We start from the raw sequence: 11,053 nt of genomic DNA, 5'->3' as shown, positions 1-11,053 counted from the left end.
GGGGCCTTGCGGGGGGCCAGGTGATGGCCCCTAATGGGGGGCTATGGCCCCTGTGTGGCCATAGACCCCTAACAGCCAGTGCTTTAATGCTGTTGATATATCAATAAAACATTGCCCAACTGATCACTGTCTCTGTCTTACTTTCTATCTCTCTCTTTGTAGTGGTCTTTTGTTTTAATTGTGGAGGAACATGGATTTTGGGGTATTTTAAGCAGTGAGTTTGGGATTTTTTTTATGAGGGATTTTTCAGTTTTTCCAATAGGAAACACCAGAATTCCTGCTAGGGAGGTCAGTAGCAGGACCCTGCCTGCTCAAAGCTGGCACCTTGGACTCAGCTGGCTGTAGCAGACCTCCTGGCCAAATACGGCTAAAAGGACATGCTTTGACTGTCCAAAGCAGGCCACCACACCTGGAACATCTTCTGGGCAATTGCCCAGGTGGCTGGACAGGGGGCACATGTAGCAGTAGTGCCACACAGAGGCCAACCCTGCAGCCACAGCCCACTGGCAACTGGCCCAGAGGGGAAGATGCCTCATCCAGGTCTGGCAGGTGTGCAGCAGCTCACAGTCAGGCAGCAGCCCCCACTGCCAAACTGCTGCAGTGGGTAAAAGGTACAGGGAGCTCTCAGGGCTGCTTCAGCAGTCCATCTGAAACAAGGGGTAATGTCCCCAGGTACCAGTTGGCTGGGCCCCAGAGGCTCCTGAGACTAAGTAGCCCTGAGCTACTTGCCAGGGAAGCTTTTTGTACTGCTGGTGCCAGGACAGGGCAGCTTTTTATACTGCTGGGGACAGCACAGGTGCTGGCCCTGGGCTCTTGCTCTCCCTGGCTGCAGATCCAGGAGGAGCCAGGCAGGGTTATTTTGCTCCAAGTAGCATAATTTGCTGTCAACAAAGTGCACGTCCCATTACCTGTGAGCTCTGCGATCCTGAGGGAGCCCTAGCACCCAGCTTGCTGGACTTACAAAGAGGACTCTTTCTATTTCCCCCTCCTCCACCTCCCACATACCCCTCATCTAACCAGAACTAAGCAGAAGAAAAGTTTAATAGTCATCTTGAGCTGTACATTCCCTAGTCCCAGTATGGGAGCCCTATTTACATTTGATTGACTAAAACTCAGTAACTAGGTTAGGGAATGGTGAGGCAAGAGACTGAGTCAGAGGGGTTATGGACAACATTTGGACAGTGGTTAAGGGTTCATCACAGCATCCAGCCTGTTGTGGTCAGGGCTCCAAATGCTGTTGTACTTTTCCTAGGATGATTGGAAGTCCTCCCCACAAAGTTTATGAACACTTCAAGTAATCTCCTTAAGTCTCTTAAAAGACTACAGTAAAATCTGAGAGTCATGCTAAGCAGATGCTTATTCACAAGAAGTAAAATAAAAAACACTGATGCTGACTTCACAGTGCAAGCATAGCTAGGCTATCTGAGAAGATCCTTTCCAGTATATTCATAATAATTTCAAGCTGGTTCCTAGGTGTCTGGTACTCCTTAAAACATAATATTTTTCCTTGTTGTTAATCAGTTTCATGAGATGTTCCAAACCAGATAACCCCTTGTCACTGAAAAGGTATTTCATTTAAAGTTAAACTGTTTATAGAACAGGATTTTCCCTTTCAATTATGGCTTGGGACCCTTTTGATTTACAGAATTAAAAGAATGCTTTGAAGAGCCTAGACTAAGCATATAAGAAAGTTGTAAAGCAGCAGTGTGCTTCAAGAGAGAAGAATATCTCTGACATCATCTGCTATTGTTCTCAAGAAGCTGGGAAAAACAAATTGTCTCCCTTCAAGGATCATGCTGAGAACTTTCCTTGTCAACAAATCACCTGAGTGCCTTGAAATAGTGAGATCCCAGCTCTCACTCTCTCTCTTTCTCTTTTTCTCCCTAGGCATAGCTTTCTAAACCTGAATTTTATTAGTTAAGCTTGAGCTAGGTTGCCCCAAATACTCAATGAAACCAGGGTAATATTTTAATTGTTTTTGTTTGTTTTTTCTTGCATGTCTATTACTACTAGTACCATTATAAATTTCATATACTTAGCAATAAATAATGTTTATAGTCATACTGGTGGTAACCAGGTGTATTTTTCCTTCTCTACTTCCTTTTCCCACTTGCTCTGTAGCAACGCTCCTTTTACCTAAGCTAAAGATCCCTGTGAAGCCCAGAAATACTGTGGGGTCTGCTTATCAAGAAGCTACCACTACTAGGACAGTTAGGGCAAAAGATTGGGATGTGCTGAGTTTGAGACACATAAGGGGATCGGCTTGTATAGGCTGATTGACCCAGTTTGGCTCAGACATGCCCTAATGAACTGAATGCTAGCCCATGAAGGTGTCAGCTGGACACCCAGCTGGATTCAGAGGTATTCTATTCACCTGTGTGCTTGTGTCTGGCTGCATTTTATTGTTACCTTAATGAACTGATTCCTGGCATATGAGTGTGTCAGCCTGTACATGCTGATCAACCTGGCCAGGTCAGGTGTGTCACATTAATCTCTGTGTGTGTGTATTTTACTGATTTGGTGACTGGAGGAACCCCGCCCCACTAAAACTGAGTCCTGCAAGATAGCTCTGTTGGGGGTGAGGACTTGCAGAAGGGAGAGATACAGCTCCATATAGAAACACAAGTAACACAAGCAGCACATTGATAGAATTACAAAGATGCTAGAAACATATCCCTAATAAGTGAGCACACCCCAAAGCGATGGGCAAATCTGGTAACAGTCCAAGCACATGCTCTGAGGCAAAAAGCCCTGGCTCAAATTTGGACCACTTCTATTTGAGCTTCTTCAAGCACATATGCTTGCATGTGTGGACATGCCCTAAGAGTATTTGCTAAGATACTCAGTAGCAATGGTGAAGGAATAGGGCCATGTCTCAAATTGTCTGTCTGTCTCTAGAATTTTAAACCTTGGATTATGGTATAAACAAATGAATATATTTAACATTGTTTAAAAGGGTGAAGAGGAGAAACAGACTTACTGAATTTCATCTGTTGAACAGGCCACCAATTACGCTACTCCGTTAAAATGTGCATTCAAGTATTTTTCTTGTATTCATTTTTTGAGGGCCAAAAATAAATGAGTAAGTATTTATATTGCAGTTTTCAAATATTTGCAAATTTTCCATATGCAAGATGGAGAAGGACTGTGGCAATGGATTTTTAGATGAAAACACAGGAAAACCTCCGAGGGGGAGTTCTCTGTGATTATCTGACCTAAGTGTCTAAATTCTACCTAAGGTGCACTTGAAGCAACTGGTCCTTATCTGTTTTTGTCTGTTCCCCTACCTATAAAATGGAATTAATTTTTGTGTTCTTCACTAAGGCATATGTATGGCATAGCATGTTTAGAATGTGCAGTGTTGAGCTTGTTCTGACTGAAGCATGTATTGGGGTAGAAGTGAGAGCAGGAATCTGATGTATTGGGAAGATACGCACTCCTACCATATGTATAGCAGCTCAGGTCCATGAGCCCGCAGGGTGGAGCAGTAGGGAAAGGTCTGGGAAGGAACATATGCTGCTTTTCCCCTCTAAAAGATATTAGGTGGCAGGCTGTTTTTCTGATCTGTCCTTTCTAGCTAGACAGTGGCTAACTAGTGGGAAGGTTTACTACTATTTTGATTCATTTGTGGCTATCGTTCCAGAAGAGGGTTGTGTGTTGCATAAGTGAGGGAGAAGGTTTAGCTCTGAGGTGATGAAGGTAAAAAATTATTTGAAATTTGAATATTCAGTCAAAATGGGAGGTATGATGGCATTCAGTCAATTATTTTAATACTTAAGTGAGAAATGAAAGTGGGTGTATAGAGGCCCATCTCAGATCATGAGGAGGTCCCCTACGCTGGCACTTGTCCACATTATCTTTAGAAAGAGAGAACTTTTCCACAGAAATCTTTTGTGTAGGGAATATAGGAGTGTGTGTGGTAGCTGTAATACAAGTGGAAACTGTGGAGGGTTCTAGGTACAATCTTTCTGTTGAAGCAGAGAGAGAGTTGCTTTAGGAATAAAGAAATGTTTAGAAGAAATAATCCTTTTTTGGTCTTGTGTACCAGTTTCACTATTTACTACTGTGAAGAAAAATGGACAATAAATCAAATACTCAGTGCAGGGAACGAGACACCACAGAGGGAAGAAGAGAAGATGGAGGGAGAGTGACACTTCCAGAGCAGCTACTCCATTAAGTTAGAACAGCCCCAGGAGGGGAGGGACATAGTGGGAAAAGAGCCAAGAGTGGAGGATATCTCTGAGAGAGAAGCCTGAGAATGCTGGGGGGAAAGAAAAAACCCCAAACGTCTAGTTTTAAGTAGGTAAGAAAGATTGACTGGATCCTGTTAAGCTGGGAGTCACTGGCAAAGCAAATTCTTCTAAACAAAATACCCAAGCAACAAAGGAACTATAGCAGAGACAGCCATGTGGTGAAGAAAGCAGCTGTCATTCAGGTTACAGTGAAAGCTAGTTTTGTTGGTTTTTTAAATTGCATTTGGACTTTTGAGCCAATTGGGCTCTAGAGAGGTTTATGAGTGAGAGAGACTTAGTGACAGCTACTCACTCAAACCTTTAAAGTGGCAGGAGTGCCTTGAGAACTCTGTTGAGGCAGGAACATGACAGGAGGCAGGGTGACCTGTAAGCAGAAGCTCGGGATGGGATGAAGTAGGAATTCCCTGTTTTCATTTGGAATATTAATTTATTGTCCATTAGTGTACACCTAATGAGATTGGATCTAAATGAATCCTCTCGAAGTTAAAATTAAGACTTAGCTGATGGGGTGTGAAGTAACAGCAGTCTGTCAAACTCTGAGTTGATTGTAAATGTAAAAAATAAATGCTGAAAAGTAAAGAAAAATAGAGAAATGAATAATAAAGAAAATTATTTTACCCAAATAAGATTGTGATTTAAATCAATGACATAAACTATGGGGTGGCTCTTGGATGTGATATAGGGGAGGTTGTAACCCAAGAAAATCCCTACATAGGTTGCTGAGATCTGACTGCAGTAGGGAAAAAAAAACACCTCCTGACTAATAATATCATAAAATATTCAAGATGTGGCAGGGGAGAGTCGGAACATACCACAGGGAGTCCAAGACCAAGCAATCTCAGTAAGGAAGGGTTAGACTAAGACACATGGCCATAAGCGGAACCATTGCAACTACAAATACATAGAGTGTTTATTCAAGCTAACGGACTTATCAGTAGCAATGAAAAGTATTTTCCTCATCCATTTATGATCTACTTAAACTAAATGGTTTTTTTTTAAGTTGAAGGTGAAACCGAATGCAATTGGGTTTGTTTTTCACACAAATGATGTGATAAGAGGTGGAGAAGAAAACTATAGCGTGGATAAAAAATGGGTGAAAAAGCAATAGTATTAAACATACTCCCATTTAACTTGGAGGGAATAAATAAATTTGTGTGGTACAAAAGGCATTTAGGTATATATGCCAGGCTTAGTGATATATCTTTCATTTGTTTTTTTAAGAGGGTACTGTTAGGGTGACTATTTGGATCTTGGGGATCATTGGATTTGCATCAGAATACAGATCTGTAACCTGTGGCTGAGCAGTGCTGCTAATCCGAAGGCAGAATGATATATTAGAAGTAACAGTGCAAGACACTTAGGCAAGCACTTTCATAATAATGTGGTAGTGTGCAGAATATATGATTCATTGTGTAAAAGGGAACAGGATGCAACATACCAGCTATCATCAGGAGATAAAGCAGAAGCAAGATCTTGTAGACGGTACAACATGGGACTGAAAAAACAGACTGGAATGTGAAAGACAACACGTAACTGGTAACAGAATCTGAAATAAACATATGTGAAAGGTGAATGGTGATTGGTGAAGAGGCCTCCAGAAGCTTCCAAGTTTTGGTCGAAGTCCTCCCAGTGACTGAAGAAGTGGGGTCAGGGTTTTAGACATGCACTCATAGCAAAAATACACTTAAATAAGGGAAATGCATAGGTAATTCCATGCTAAGGAAACAAACAGTAAACAGAGGTGGGACTTAAGATAGGAGGGAATATGGGTGGAACAAAGGAGGGACAAAGGCGGAGTAAATGTTAATAAATATAAACCAAGGTGTATAAATGTGGAAAGAACTAATGTTCACTGCAGGTCCCCAGTTTGTTGGGCCCTTGCCTGAAGCTGTCTCCATTTTGAATTAAACTGTTGGCTAGCAAAGTGTGCTGGTGTTTGCTCCATGCTTGCTCCCTAAGCAATAGGATCCATGCACGGAATCAGGGTCTAACAGGTACAGTATCTTTAATATGTAGAACAGCCTTCCATTAGAAAAAAATTACTTGGTTTGAATGCCTTTGATCCAAAAAGTTAGCTTTTAAGTTCAGTCTTAAGCAAGTTTTCGTGTACTACCCTCAGATTTGAATATATTCTTTTGGTTGTCTGTCCATAACATGACAACTTAAACTGAAGTTCCCTGTTCTGCTACTCTGCTTATGCTTAGCACTACCAAACTGTTGTTCAACTGATATCAAGATGGCTGTTTTTCAGGGTAAGTTTTAATCAGGTTTAGGCTACTGATCATAGGGAAAGCGCTTTTGGTTTTTATCACTTTTCCTACAAGTGGGAAACACATAAAAACAATGGCATATTTCAGTAAAGTGAAGCAATTTGCGTATGTTGAATAATTATAGTTTGTAATATTTGGCAGCCTATTTTGTCAGCCAGAGGGCAGCAGAATATAGATTGTGGTATGTTTCCTGTATATCAGAAATTTAATATGTAATAGACAGTAGAGCATATTAAAACACTAATTTCTCAATTGAAGTGCTTTAGGCAAAATAAATCTTTACTTATTCAAGAGGTGTTTCCCACCTTAACATGATTTAATGTATAATCAGTAAAAGAAGAATTACAGTGGTGATACATCAAAGTCCCTAGAGTTTCCCTTTTATTAATGTGCATCATATTTCAGCTAAATTTAACTTGTACTACACATGAACCACAGTAGAATACTACTGATTAATATTTGCTATGTAAATTGTAATCTGCTGGTGAGGAATGAGCAGGGTTGATTGACTGTTTGAATAGAGTAAATAACAGTTCTACCTAGTAACTTATCAAAATGATGAGTGATTCTATGGAGACTTTACCAGTGGAAATTAATCTCCATTAAACAAAAAAGGATTGGAGGAGTTCTGCTTCTGAACAGTGTCCAACAGTAGTTTGAAATAGCAAAATAAGATATAGTGTGATGTCTTTCGTTCCAGCTTTTTTACCTCTGTCATTTTACAGTATTTTCTTCCAGGTTTTGCCATTAAACAGGGCTTTTGTTATACTGTATAAAGGGGACAAACCTTTTGACACTGAAATTAGCTGATTTCAATGCTTGGCCTGCCCTCCTATCCACTCTCATCTTTTTATTGTAGGAATACACTACCTTTTATTGATACATATTTTTATTTATATTATTTCTCTATGTTTTGTACTTCCTTTATACATCCTGTTTTTATGAGTTCTGTAGAACAAATAAGTGAAATGTGATTTGTATTTTGGTGATTTCATGGTTGCCAGGATTCAGTGAAGCTACTAAAATACAAGCGATGCCTACTGGTTCCTCTGATGTAATTGCTGTCTCGAATACTAACTTGGCATATATAAAATCAGTGCTATGGAGTTTTCAACATGTTGCTTATCTCCAGACAAGGGACAATGGAAGCTTATCAAATCTGGGTCGTTCCCATTCAAGTGGTAGGACCTTTGGGCAATGAACTGACCACATCCTAGAGTTTTCTCCAAGTCTTTCTTCCTATTTCTTTTCTTGGGGTTCAGGTTTGGAGAAGAGAAAGTTCCCAAACAAGACACAAAATCAGAAGTTAAAACTTGTTCTTGAAAACCATAGCATCTGAAAGAAAGGTGAGAGAATATGTAGAGATTTCCAGAAGCACAGGAAGCTTGGTCAGGGGATGGGTATATAGCAGTAACCTTCCACGCTAAAGTGTTCTTTTTAACAAGGGGACCAACGAAGGAAGGAAAAGACACTCCATGCTTTAAAGGAGAAGCCATGTGAAAGGTGAGTCCTTCTGTTTAAAGGACTCTTTACTAAACCCAAACAATGCTTAGCAGCAGAAAGGAAGCAGATATATGTGGTTCTTACTTTGTTAGTGGTGATTCACTTATAGTGTTCACTGAACTAGAGTGCTTGGTTTTCGAACCGTCACAACATCTGTGTGAGTGTACTTGTTCACCTGTCTTTTCTCCACAGAAGTGAACTCTAACTTTGCAATGCTCTCTGGGCAGAACCTTTGGGAAAGTCTGTCTCTCACATGATGCACTCAGTTGCATCTTACGGTAGATACTGTAGGGATTTTAAAAATTTCAAATTGTATATACACATTTTTCATAGTAAACATTAATAAAAGGATGGTTCAAGAAGTACATATTGCACTTGGACCAGGTGGTAAGGTTTGCCATATTTACATAGTTATTATGGGATTTTGCTGACCTAGAAACTTTCTCCTGTGATAACAAGGTTTACCTTTGTTAGAACAGAGAAAAAGTGATGCCGGTGTTGTGTTTGTGTAAGCATTGTAATTCCTATGGGTTTCTTATTTACATAAAACTCTAGAATTTTTCCATGGCTTTGCTGGAAACCTATGATCAAGGAATTCTTTATGATCCATAAATGAAAATTCACGTGATCATCTCTTGTGTGGGATGGATGGAGCAGGTCAAGCAGAAAACAGACTTGATAAAGAACAAAAATCTACCAAGTACCTGCCCATCACTTAGATTAATTAAAAGGATATAGAGGTCTGGATTCTGCTGATATATTGTAGTAATGAATTCTTAAACACGAGAAGGAGCGAGGTAGAAAAATCATAATCCCTTGGTGGTGTGGAAGCAGGTACTTGCTATTTGTAAAATAAAACTTGTTACTTTATTCTACCAATTGCAAACAAAAACCAGTCTAATGTAGGAAGGATAAGGGCTGGCTCTGAAAAATAGATTGGAATATAAAATCCTTGCAGGAAATGTTAAGATGAGGCTTAGAAAAATTGCATTTTTTGTTGATTAGAAAATGCATAGATACAGTTATGTGGCAACAGAAATATTTTCATTTCCTTCAAGCTCCTACAATATTCTGTTTTTAGTAGTAATTCTGGCATGTTATGCCAGTCCTCTAATACTTTTGGGATCCCTGTTAGTTTCAGGATTGTTCAGAATTCAGTCCTTCAGTCCCTATATTTCATTCACAAAGAGGACTTTTTATCTGTTGATCTCCTTTAGTCCACCTGGATGGTACCCTGGTGTGAGTCAGTTACTATCCCTTTACCATCCCATACCTCCCTTTTTTTTTCCTTCCCCCGTTATGGGAGTTCATGAAGAGCTGTTGGGGAATGCCATTCTGTAAAGGAGATAGGACAAGCAATCCAAGGTCTTGTAGAGGAGAAAGGGCAGGTCACAGCTGAGAGTGAATGGACTGGGAGGATGCAGCATTTATGCACAACAGCCTCATGTGGATGACAAAGGCAAAACAGACAACCAGAGTTGAACTATCTTGTTCTTACAGTCCTTCTGTGCTGGGCAACCCCATTTTAATGATGGTTTTGCTCAGTTTGGGGACACTTATGCTGCAAGTGCCATTGAACCTGCCTTGGTACAGCACTTGGCTGAGAAGGCAGAGACCATTGTAAGTTATAGGGGCTCTGGGATGGTTGACTTTGCCTCCTATGAATTGACCACATTTTTGAGACTCTCAAAGGGTCAATCTATGGATTGATACAAAAGTATTGAGTTCCTTCTCTTACTCTTCCCCTTCTCATATTTTGAGAGTAACTGTAAATGAGCCTTGAGGAATTGCTTTTCACTGGTAATTGGGTGGAAAAAGATTCTGGGACCTTGCCTATCAATTTGCTGCAGTAAAAGTTGCAAAAGTAATTTTATTCAAATAACCTTGCACCTACCCACTTTGTGCCCCAAAGCTTCAGCACCATTTGGGTAAATGCTACTGCCTAAGAGTACTGCTGTTTCAGTTACTTATGTGGTCCATGATTTATTAATACTCATTACTTATTTCACTTAAGGAAAAAAAACAAAACCTGATTTTACCATTATATTAAGGTTTTAACCATATATGCTGTCTGTTAATATGGGTCAAGATATTTGATTTGTTCTTTAAAACTCCTAACCACTTAACTGACCCAAAAATTCCTAACTTTTTAACCCCCCAAAAGAGTCAGTTAATTGGGAATGTGTCTGTCACTGAAAGCAAGGTAGAGGAAAAATTAAAAAAAATGTGTAGTGTATGAAACAGAATGGTTCCCAGATGAAATTAGTTAGAGTGATGATTATCTCACCTCCTTTCTCCATTCCTTTTCTTCTCCCTTCACCCTCCTCCACCCAAGAATTGGAACAACTATATACTTCATAGTTCCTTGCTGTCTATTCCAAGCTGTTGATCTGTATAAGGAAGGATATTTCTCGATTCTCAGTTTGCCATTTTATCACAGCCTGTGGATCATAACTTTTTCTTTTGTTTAAAAATTGATAAAAGCATCTATTACAGTTATAGATAGCAATAGATGCCCTGAGGAATGAAGAGGGTACTCTTTCATCATACATAAACTGTGTGTGTCCAGATCAAACTTGTTTCTTTCGTGAGATAAATTTTTAAGGAAATATAATGACTTGGACAACTGGCCAAGGTGGGCAATATTGCTTTGCTGTGTTGTAGTAAGACCCTTGAAGGGATGAAACACTAATGCAATTTAGCAATCTAATTTTATTAGACCCACACTGCATTGCTAGAATACCAATTGAAGGGGGTAGGTATGCGACTGGGGTGAATTATACTGCAAGAAAACAAGAAATTATATGCAGATCCCTCTCTCATAAGATTTAATTTGATCAAACTAAAAACCTTCATAAAAACCCTTCATATTTTGGGTCTTTCCTTGAGTTTGAGTCTGTCTTTGGCTTTAGTCATGCTGGTGCAAACTGGGAGTAGGTCTATTAAAGTGATTGTAGCTACATACAAATTAGTGTTGGCCTCTAACGTTTTTGAATCATTGATAGCTTGAGTGGCTCTCAGGAGCTA

This window comes from Crocodylus porosus, unplaced genomic scaffold, assembly GCF_001723895.1.
Source record: "Crocodylus porosus isolate Cpor-Errol unplaced genomic scaffold, CroPor_comp1, whole genome shotgun sequence".
Taxonomy (NCBI): domain Eukaryota; kingdom Metazoa; phylum Chordata; order Crocodylia; family Crocodylidae; genus Crocodylus; species Crocodylus porosus.
This window is presented reverse-complemented; position numbering follows the sequence as displayed.